The following is an 11,152-nucleotide window of genomic DNA, read 5'->3' as shown; positions in this document are numbered from 1 at the left end:
CAAGGTCGTGAGGGACTACAGGTCCCACGGCAGAACCGGAGGGCAGGAAGCTAAAAAAGGACTTGCCCACATAATACCTGAGGTGCAGCAGTAATCAGAGTCTGGAGTCACCATGGACAGAGACCTCAATGAGATGGCTCAAGCTCCCTACCGTGCAGGTACTGTCCCTGGACAGGGAAGAAAGAGGACCTTGTTAGAGAGCTACAGACAGCAAGGGACCACAGACCAGCGCATAGTGAAAGGCTCCCAATCTGACCTGTCAAGGGGATTTTCACCTGTCTTTGGGCTGCCTGGAGTTCATCTTTACCTGTTGCCGGTACCCTGGACTGAGGCGGTTAAACACCAGTAGATCAGGTAAAGACTGCAACACTGTGTCTTCCATTTATTTGCCGGCATTCACCATACCCTGCCAAACACATCGGGAGCCCTGGGGACCCTGCTTCACCTGTGGGAAGCAACACCATCTTTGCTGCAGCACCATCACCCCCAGAGGACCCCTTTAAGCAGCGTCAGTCACCTCTGACCAAGAACCACAGGTGGCGTCACGAACTTTCATTATTTCCACAACCCCTATTAAGACCGTTCCTTTTACTTGGGCACCCAGGGCCACTGACCAGGTCGCTGCCACCGTGACCAAACCTTTAATTGTGACCGGACCCGGTACAGAGTATCCCCACTGCCCTGACAGGCGACTCAACTCCATTTTGCAATGCCATGCCATACCCTGCGGACAGCGCTTGATTGGAGCCAATTTCATCCTACAACAGGACAATGACCCAAAGCACAACTCCAAATTATGCAAGAACTATTTAGGGAAGAAGCAGGCAGCTGGTATTCCATCTGTAATGGGGTGGCCAGCGCAGTCACCAGATCTCATCCCCATTAAGCTGTTGTGGGTGCAGCTTGACCGTATGGTACGCAAAAAGTGCCCATCAAGCCAAACCAACTTTTGGGAAGGGCTTCTGGAAGCACGGGGTGAATCTCCAGATTACCTCAGCAAATTAACTGCTAGAATGTCAAAGGCCTGCAATGCTGTAATTGCTGCAAAGGGAGCATTCTTTGACGAAAGTAAAGTTTGAAGGAGAAAATTATTATTTCAAATAAAAATCTTTTTTCGAACCTTGTCAATGTCATTTGGCAACTCATTTGATTAATAAACGTGAGTTTTCATGGAAAACACAAAATTGTCTGGGTGACCCTAAACTTTTGAACGGTAGTGTATGCCTCCTGGTTCTAGATTGCTAGATTTAGTTTTTGTTAATTCTTCGATGCTTTTAGTCAATTAAATAAAAAAAAATTAACAAAAACTAATTAAAAATGTAAAAAAGCAGGAAAAAATGAAAACGGTGTTGGATTATTCCTTTCTTGCCTATTGTCCACAGCCATGTCCACCTCTTCATCCACTTGCACTACTTGATTCTATTTTGATAGTTTTATCAATTCTAGGTTGTTTTAAGTCAGTTCCATAAAATATGAAATAAATAAACAATGAAAAACAGAAAAAACACAAAAATAGTGTTGGATTTCTCCTCTCTTGCATCTTCTACCTACACTGCCATGTCTACCTCCACCTCTTCCACCTACTCCACCTCCTCCTCCCATTGGACCTCTTCCTCCTGGTTCAAAATAATTATTTTTTATTTCTGCTCTGCTTAACATAGGGTCAGGACACAGCTGTAGTGAGGGACAGTATTAAGTTTTGTGCATGTGCAGTTTAAAAAAAAAACTCTATGTGTTCTCTGCACCCATATCTGTGATAGTACTGTGGGCACCTAAAAGTTTTAACTAATCTGTGGGAGTCATGTGCACCAAAAGAAATGTTTCTACACTTATGCACCCATGTCTGTGATAGTACTGTGCGTAAAAACTAATTTTTCTAATCTGCTACTGTGTTTGTGAGAGTACTTTGCCTAAATAAAAATTAAAAAAGGAGGAGAACATCAAATAAGGGACATGGACATTGCCATCAAGTTCTTGCCATCTTGCTGTGTCTCGTCTTGCTTCAGATTGGTATAATCTGCTGGAAATGAGTGATCACTCTGTTCACATACATCCCTTCCACATTACCCAGCATGCTCCCTGCTTTTGCTTGCAGGGCACTTGTCCAGCTCTTACCTCCATTTTATTTACTTTTGCAGACCCCCTAGCCCTTACAATGACCATTTAACACCCATTTTAAAGCATCGTAGTTTGGGTTGCCATTGACTTTGATTGATTTTCAGGTGTGGAATCAAGTTTAGGGTCATGCTTGGATGCCTAACTGAACTTTGAACTCTAGTTTGGCCGAACCGCAGAACCCGAACATCCACGGTTTTGCTCATCTCTATAATCCCTATTTCCATGGCTCACAGATTACATCTTCTCTGATTGTAGTCATTCACTTTCTCTATCTTTTCTATCTGACTGGGATTTTAATGAAGACTTTTTGCCATCCCACCCACTATAGCAGTAGTTCTCTACTTCCTTACCCCCATTTTATAATGACCTGTGCTTGTTAATAATTGTAACCCGCTGCCCCATAATACTAATAGGATGCTGCTACCTGGAATATCAAGCCAGCTGCTACTCCAGTATTGCCCTTGCACCTAAGTTGAAATTTCTAAGTTATGACTTCTGTGCTGTTTTTAACATGCTGATGTCCTGTTCTACATCAGTATTTTATACTCTAAACTATATAAGACTAAGGAAATGCATTATATGTGTATGATGCTAATCTCAAATACTGTTCATAGTATTCAGTAATAGTGACAAATGAAATTTAGTCTTAAAGAGTTTAACAGATTTTTTCCATTCTGCTCTTCACAAAAGTTGTTGAAAAACTACAATCTGGAATCGGCATTGAATGTTAGAGGCTATGTTATAGGTCAATCCACAGAGGCCATCATGGCCTGCACTTAATGCACATAAAAGATATTTATTGGAGAAGAAATATAAAAGTATGTCACATTTTTGGGCAGCTACAGACCTGTTACTGAGAAATGAACAATAGCAGACCAGAAATATCTACAATTTATGATCCCATTGCAATAAATATATTTTATATCTTTCATATCTTTCATATCAGTTAAATAAAATCACTAGACTTTTCTTTAGTGAACCATTTTATGAGCACACTATATTTATCCTCTCCTGTTTTTCTTTTGTACTTCTGGCACCTCTATGATGGCATCTACATAGTTAATACGTGCTTTTCATGAACCGAATGCTCAGCACGTCGTTCCATCCAGACAACATAATGATTGTGCCTTTCTTACACCTCCAGAAAATGCCCCGTTAGTTTTAATTGCTTAAATATTTCACAAAATGTTAATTAACTGGCGCTGAGGAGTCATTCTAAGTACAGATGAACTCCCCCTTCTACTGGTATAATAGAATAAAAGCTTATATGATGTATTAAATTATCTTCTGCTATTAATTAGTAGTAGTTAGGGACACTTTAATGGTGTTAACTCTATACCAGTGATATTCTGTTTTTCCATGCAAAATATTCTTAGTGCAATTTGTAAAACAGAACTGCACATCTGTAAAAAATCTAGGTAATGCCTTTAACAATATTTAAAAGCTTTTATTGATTATAACAACGGGGGCTCTAAATGTTGTATGCCTTTGGAAATGGGCATATAAGTGCTAACAAGGCATTTATGTAGTTGTAAGATCAAGATAAAATGTAAAATATTTTTACAAGTGAATAGGGTTGAGCGACTTTCATTTTTTTAAGATCCAGTCGGGTTTTGCGAAACCCGACTTTGTCCAGAGTCGAGTCGAGTGCAGTCGGCCGATTATCACTAAAAGTCGGGGATCGACCGAAACACGAAACCCAATGCAAGTCAATGGGGAAGCATAGTCGACAGTAAGTGGAGGCCAGGAAAACACCTACAGTGCCCATTTTAATGCCAAAAACATCCATTCTTGTTTCTGAAGCTTGTCAATCTTAATTAACTTTATAATAATAGTTGGGCATTGGAAATTGGGGGTCATTTGGCAAAAGTTGTGGGGGGTAGGGCTGGTTCAAGGTTTTAGTGGGCCCAGGAAATGTGGACTACGTCACGGCGGTGGAGCAGTGAGAGGTAAGTATGTCAAGTTTGCAAGTGCTGTGGTCATAAGCAAGCAGGGGGGGCCCACTTGTTGGCATTGGCACTGGCACCTCAAAGTACAGCAGTGTGTTTGCACGGCGGGGGCGCCTCCCACCAGCAGCGACACTTTTGCATACGCTGAGGGGCCCTGTGCCAGTGACGTCGCCAACGAGTATGCCCCCCACCTGATGAAGGAACCTGCACTTTCATCTGCACCTTCCTCTTTGTCCCTGTGTAAGGTGGTATAACATGCGGGAAGGGGAACCTTACTTTCAGCAGGGTCAGATTCTGGCTGTGTAGAGTGCAAGGGGAATGTAGTGGTCTAGGTCAATGTACCAGCAGACTCATCTAGCAGTGGCTGGGCAATGGGCAGGATGAGGAGGAAACACAGATATAGGGCCAAAGAATAAAGTAGGCTAAATGCAGTTCAAAATTGGTAACAGGACTAAACAGGCGGCATTGCTTTGTTCAGTGGAGTAGCAATCCCAGGAGCAGCAGACACTGTTTTAAGGGCCCAACCACACTAGTAGGCCAAATGCAGTTTAATATCTGCTACTATAGGCCAAAAGCCTAAAGACTGAAGCTCAGCTTTATACAGTGGAGGACAACACCAGGGAGCGGCAGACCCCGTTAGTAGGCTGTAACCACCAAGTTTTTTAAAAAACAGCACTTAATGAGTGCCAGAAGGTTGAAGCTCAGCTTTATACAGTTGAGGACAAACACCAGGGAGCGGCAGACACCGTTAGTAGGCCCTAACCACCAATTTTTTAAAAAACAGCACTTAATGAGAGCCAGAAGGTTGAAGCTCAGCTTTATACAGTTGAGGACAAACACCAGGGAGCGGCAGACACCGTTAGTAGGCCACAACCAAAGTTGAAGGCCAAATGCTGTTTAATATCTGATACTATAGGCCGAAAGCCAGAAGGTTGAAGCTCAGCTTTATACAGTTGAGGACAAACAACAGGGAGCGGCAAACAGAGGTATTAGGCCCAAAACACCATTGTTTTAAAAAAAAAAGCACTTAATGAGAGCCAGAAGGTTGAAGCTCAGATTTATTCAGTTGAGGAGAACACCAGTGAGCGGCAAACAGATGTATTAGGCCCCAAACACCAATTTAAAAAAAAAAAAAAAAAATGAGAGCCAGAAGGTTGAAGCTCAGATTTATTCAGTTGAGGAGAACACCAGTGAGCGGCAAACAGAGGTATTAGGCCCCAAACACCAATTTTTTTTTAAAAAAGCACTTAATAAGAGCCAGAAGGTTAAAGCTCAGATTTATTCAGTTGAGGAGAACACCAGGGAGCGGTAGACACCGTTCGTAGGCCGTAACCACCAAGCTTTTTAAAAAACTGCACTTAATGAGAGCCAGAAGGTTGAAGCTCAGCTTTATACAGTTGAGGACAAACACAAGGGAGCGGCAGACACCGTTAGTAGGCCACAACCAAAGTTGAAGGCCAAATGCTGTTTAATATCTGATACTATAGGCCGAAAGCCAGAAGGTTGAAGCTCAGCTTTATACAGTTGAGGACAAACAACAGGGAGCGGCAAACAGAGGTATTAGGCCCAAAACACCATTGTTTTAAAAAAAAAGCACTTAATGAGAGCCAGAAGGTTGAAGCTCAGATTTATTCAGTTGAGGAGAACACCAGTGAGCGGCAAACAGAGGTATTAGGCCCCAAACACCAATTTAAAAAAAAAAAAAAAAAATGAGAGCCAGAAGGTTGAAGCTCAGATTTATTCAGTTGAGGAGAACACCAGTGAGCGGCAAACAGAGGTATTAGGCCCCAAACACCAATTTTTTTTTAAAAAAGCACTTAATAAGAGCCAGAAGGTTAAAGCTCAGATTTATTCAGTTGAGGAGAACACCAGGGAGCGGTAGACACCGTTCGTAGGCCGTAACCACCAAGCTTTTTAAAAAACTGCACTTAATGAGAGCCAGAAGGTTGAAGCTCAGCTTTATACAGTTGAGGACAAACACCTGGGAGCGGCAGACACCGTTAGTAGGCCGTAACCAAAGTTGAAGGCCAAATGCAGTTTAATATCTGATACTATAGGCCGAAAGCCAGAAGGTTGAAGCTCAGCTTTATACAGTTGAGGACAAACACCAGGGAGCGGCAAACAGAGGTATTAGGCCACAAACACCAATTTTTTTTAAAAAAGCACTTAAGGAGAGCCAGAAGGTTGAAGCTCAGATTTAGACAGTGGAGGACAATTTGAATTAGGGACTGCAGACAGACTTAGTAGGCTGTCCCCTGTGGACCATGCATCCACCACATTAACCCATTGCGCCATAATGGACACGTAACCTTCTGTGGCCATGCCTACAGGTCCATGCGTCTGTTATCAGGTGCACCTTTGTACTCACAGATTGCCAGAGTGCATGGACAATGCGGTCTTTTACATGCTGGTGGAGGGTTTGGGATGGCTTTTCTCGCAAAAGAAGTGTCGACTGGTTAGCTTGTAGCGTGGTACAGCGTAGTCCATCATGGCTTTATTAATATTAAATAAAATATATAAATAGGCTCTATGAACTTTTAAATAGGTTCCAGGGGTACACGGGCAGCATTGGTGTGGTCAGCGGAGGAGGATTGCAAGGAGGGACCACAGACAGGCTAATGAAGGCCTGCAGACAGGCTAACGAAGGCCTAAAATAACAAAAGATAGGCTCATGGCAGTTTTAAATCGGTTACATGGATACACAGGCAGCATTGTGGTCAGTGGAGGAGTATTGCAAGGAGGGACCGCAGACAGGCTGACGAAGGCCTAAAATAACAAAAGATAGGCTCATGGCAGTTTTAAATCGGTTACATGGATACACAGGCAGCATTGTGGTCAGTGGAGGAGTATTGCAAGGAGGGCCTGCAGACAGGCTAACAAAGGCCTAAAATAACAAAAGATAGGCTCATGGCAGTTTTAAATCGGTTACATGGGTACACAAGCAGCATTGTGGTCAGTGGAGGACTATTGGAAGGAGGGACCGCAGACAGGCTAACGAAGGCCCGCAGACACGCTAACGAAGGTCTAAAATAATAAAAGATAGGCTCATGGCAGTTTTAAATCGGTTACATGGATACACAGGCAACATTGTGGTCAGTGGAGGAGTATTGCAAGGAGGGACCGCAGACAGGCTAACGAAGGCCTAAAATAACAAAAGATAGGCTCATGGCAGTTTTAAATCGGTTACATGGATACACAGGCAGCATTGTGGTCAGTGGAGGAGTATTGCAAGGAGGGCCCGCAGACAGGCTAACGAAGGCCTAAAATAACAAAAGATAGGCTCATGGCAGTTTTAAATCGGTACCATGGATACACAGGCAGCATTGTGGTCAGTGGAGGAGTATTGCAAGGAGGGACCGCAGACAGGCTAACGAAGGCCCGCAGACAGGCTAACGAAGGCCTAAAATAACAAAAGATAGGCTCATGGCAGTTTTAAATCGGTTACATGGGTACACAGGCAGCATTGTGGTCAGTGGAGGACTATTGGAAGGAGGGACCGCAGACAGGCTAACGAAGGCCCGCAGACACGCTAACGAAGGTCTAAAATAATAAAAGATAGGCTCATGGCAGTTTTAAATCGGTTACATGGATACACAGGCAGCATTGTGGTCAGTGGAGGAGTATTGCAAGGAGGGACCGCAGACAGGCTAACGAAGGCCTAAAATAACAAAAAGATAGGCTCATGGCAGTTTTAAATCGGTTACATGGATACACAGGCAGCATTGTGGTCAGTGGAGGAGTATTGCAAGGACGGACCGCAGACAGGCTAACGAAGGCCTAAAATAACAAAAGATAGGCTCATGGCAGTTTTAAATCGGTACCATGGATACACAGGCAGCATTGTGGTCAGTGGAGGAGTATTGCAAGGAGGGACCGCAGACAGGCTAACGAAGGCCTAAAATAACAAAAGATAGGCTCATGGCAGTTTTAAATCGGTTACATGGATACACAGGCAGCATTGTGGTCAGTGGAGGAGTATTGCAAGGAGGGACCACAGACAGGCTAACGAAGGCCTAAAATAACAAAAGATAGGCTCATGACAGTTTTAAATCGGTTACATGGATACACAGGCAGCATTGTGGTCAGTGGAGGAGTATTGCAAGGAGGGACCGCAGACAGGCTAACGAAGGCCTAAAATAACAAAAGATAGGCTCATGGCAGTTTTAAATCGGTTACATGGATACACAGGCAGCATTGTGGTCAGTGGAGGAGTATTGCAAGGAGGGACCGCAGACAGGCTAGCGAAGGCCCGCAGACAGGCTAACGAAGGCCTAAAATAACAAAAGATAGGCTCATGGCAGTTTTAAATCGGTTACATGGATACACAGGCAGCAATGTGGTCAGTGGAGGAGTATTGCAAGGAGGGACCGCAGACAGGCTAACGAAGGCCTAAAATAACAAAAGATAGGCTCATGGCAGTTTTAAATCGGTTACATGGATACACAGGCAGCATTGTGGTCAGTGGAGGAGTATTGCAAGGAGGGCCTGCAGACAGGCTAACGAAGGCCTAAAATAACAAAAGATAGGCTCATGGCAGTTTTAAATCGGTTACATGGATACACAGGCAGCATTGCGGTCAGCGGAGGAGGATTGCAAGGAGTGTCTGACACAGTTAGTACTCACAAAAAATAAATAGATGTTAATGTCTCGCAAAACAACAAAAAAAAAAGTGTGGCGTACTTAGGTACAGGGGTGGGCTCATGTGCTGAGTTTCTGACAAAGTAATTTGGCAGTAAGTATTTACTGGTGTCAATATAGGACACTGACCCAGACTACTTTAACTAGCATCATAGATGTCAACAAATTGGTATTGTCAGTGCCAGGCATTGAATGATGTCAGGGCATAGACTAAAGATTGGTGGAGCTGTGTGAGATAATTTTGCACGTGGTAGAGCACAGTTTGAGCTGGGGGGAACTCTCTTGTGGCCGGCGGTACCGTCCCAGGGCCCCTCATGTTACAACGGTGTGTCTGACGTTGGGTGCGCACCACCACCGCCAGAGACACTTCATTGTACTATAAGGGACCCAGTGGCAGTGCCGTCGACCGAAAGCGGGCACACCCACCTCTTCAGACAAACAGCACTGTAACGGGTGCTTGCGTCAAGTGGCGAGACCACGGCCCCGTGGGGGGAATTTTCCCATTGAGGGAGGTGTAAACATGTCGTATGCTGGACAAACAGCTGCTGCAAATTAAGAGATTGGAACACTCAGTAAGACCAGTCCACAAGCAAGACCTTTTTATAGGAAAGCTAGGTGTCAGCCGGGAAAGGTGGGGCAAAATAATTTGAAATCCAGGAGTGGTTCATTTTAATGAAGGTGAGATCATCCACATTTTGGGTAGCCAGTAGTGTTGAGCGATACCGTCCGATACTTGAAAGTATCGGTATCGGAAAGTATCGGCCGATACCGGCAAAGTATCGGATCTAATCCGATACCGATACCCGATACCAATACAGGTCAATGGGACTCAAGTATCGGACGGTATTCCTGATGGTTCCCAGGGTCTGAAGGAGAGGAAACTCTCCTTCAGGCCCTGGGATCCATATTAATGTGTAAAATAAAGAATTAAAATAAAAAATATTGCTATACTCACCTCTCCGACGCAGCCTGGACCTCACCGAGGGAACCGGCAGCGTTCTTTGCTTAAAATGCGCACGTTTACTTCCTTCCGTGACGTCACGGCTTGTGATTGGTTGCGTGCCGCCCATGTGGCCGCAACTCGACCAATCACAGCAAGACGTGACATAATTTTCAGGTCCTCAATGCCTAATTCTAGGCATTCAGGATTTTAAAATTACGTTCCGGCTTGTGATTGGTCGCGTCGCGGTCACATGGGTGACGCGACCAATCACAAGCCGTGACGTCACGGGAGGCAGGAAACGCGCGCATTTTAAAATTACGTCACGGCTTGTGATTGGTTGCGTGCCGCCCATGTGACCGCGACGCGACCAATCACAGCAAGCCGTGACGTAATTTCAGGTCCTGAATGCAGAAATAGGCATTCAGGACCTGAAATTACGTCACGGCTTGCTGTGATTGGTCGCGTCGCGGTCACATGGGCGGCACGCAACCAATCACAAGCCGTGACGTAATTTTAAAATGCGCGCGTTTCCTGCCTCCCGTGACGTCACGGCTTGTGATTGGTCGCGTCGCCCATGTGACCGCGACCAATCACAAGCCGGAACGTAATTTTAAAATCCTGAATGCCTAGAATTAGGCATTGAGGACCTGAAAATTACGTCACGGCTTGCTGTGATTGGTCGCGTCGCGGCCACATGGGCGGCACGCGACCAATCACAAGCCGTGACGTCACGGAAGGAAGTAAACGCGCGCATTTTAAGCAAAGAACGCTGCCGGTTCCCTCGGTGAGGTCCAGGCTGCGTCGGAGAGGTGAGTATAGCAATATTTTTTATTTTAATTCTTTATTTTACACATTAATGTTGTTTCGATACCGATACCCGATACCACAAAAGTATCGGATCTCGGTATCGGAATTCCGATACCCGCAAGTATCGGCCGATACCCGATACTTGCGGTATCGGAATGCTCAACACTAGTAGCCAGACGAGTCCTTTTTTCGGTTAATATTGAACCAGCAGCACTGAATTTCTGATAGCACACTAGCTGCTGGGCAAGCAAGCTCCTGCAATGCATATTCTGCCAATTCAGGCCAGGTGTCTAATTTGGATGCCCAGTAATCAAATGGGAATGACGGTTGAGGGAGAACATTGATAAGGGATGAAAAATAGTTAGTAACCATACTGGGCAAATGTTGTCTCCTGTCACTTTGAATAGATGCTGCAGTACCTGTCCTGTCTGCGGTCATTGCAAAATCACTCCACAACCTGGTAAGAAAACCCCTCTGTCCAACGCCACTTCTGATCTGTGCACCTCTAACACCTCTGCCCTGTAGCCCCCTGCAGCTTGTGTGAGAACCATCACCGGCGCTGTGTGCTGGGAATGCCTGAATCAAACGATCTATAAGAGTAGCTTGTTTGGTTGCTAATATTTGTTCGAGGTTCTCATGTGGCATAATATTTGGCAATTTGCCTTTATAGCGAGGGTCAAGGATGCAGGCCAACCAG

The 11,152-nt window shown here is 44.8% G+C and overlaps 1 long non-coding RNA gene across 1 annotated transcript; it reads left to right on the top strand.

Moving 5' to 3' along the window:
* The first annotated feature begins 5,521 nt into the window (after window positions 1–5,521).
* LOC143788878 (uncharacterized) lies at window positions 5,522–5,868 on the top strand. The gene is made up of 2 exons (XR_013218741.1): window positions 5,522–5,569; window positions 5,682–5,868. It is a non-coding gene; the product is annotated as an uncharacterized LOC143788878 (long non-coding RNA).
* Window positions 5,869–11,152: the final 5,284 nt, after the last annotated feature.

This window comes from Ranitomeya variabilis, chromosome 8, assembly GCF_051348905.1.
Source record: "Ranitomeya variabilis isolate aRanVar5 chromosome 8, aRanVar5.hap1, whole genome shotgun sequence".
Classification (NCBI taxonomy): domain Eukaryota; kingdom Metazoa; phylum Chordata; class Amphibia; order Anura; family Dendrobatidae; genus Ranitomeya; species Ranitomeya variabilis.
The sequence above is the reverse complement of the archived record's forward strand: the minus strand, read 5'-3'. Positions and strand labels throughout refer to the sequence as shown.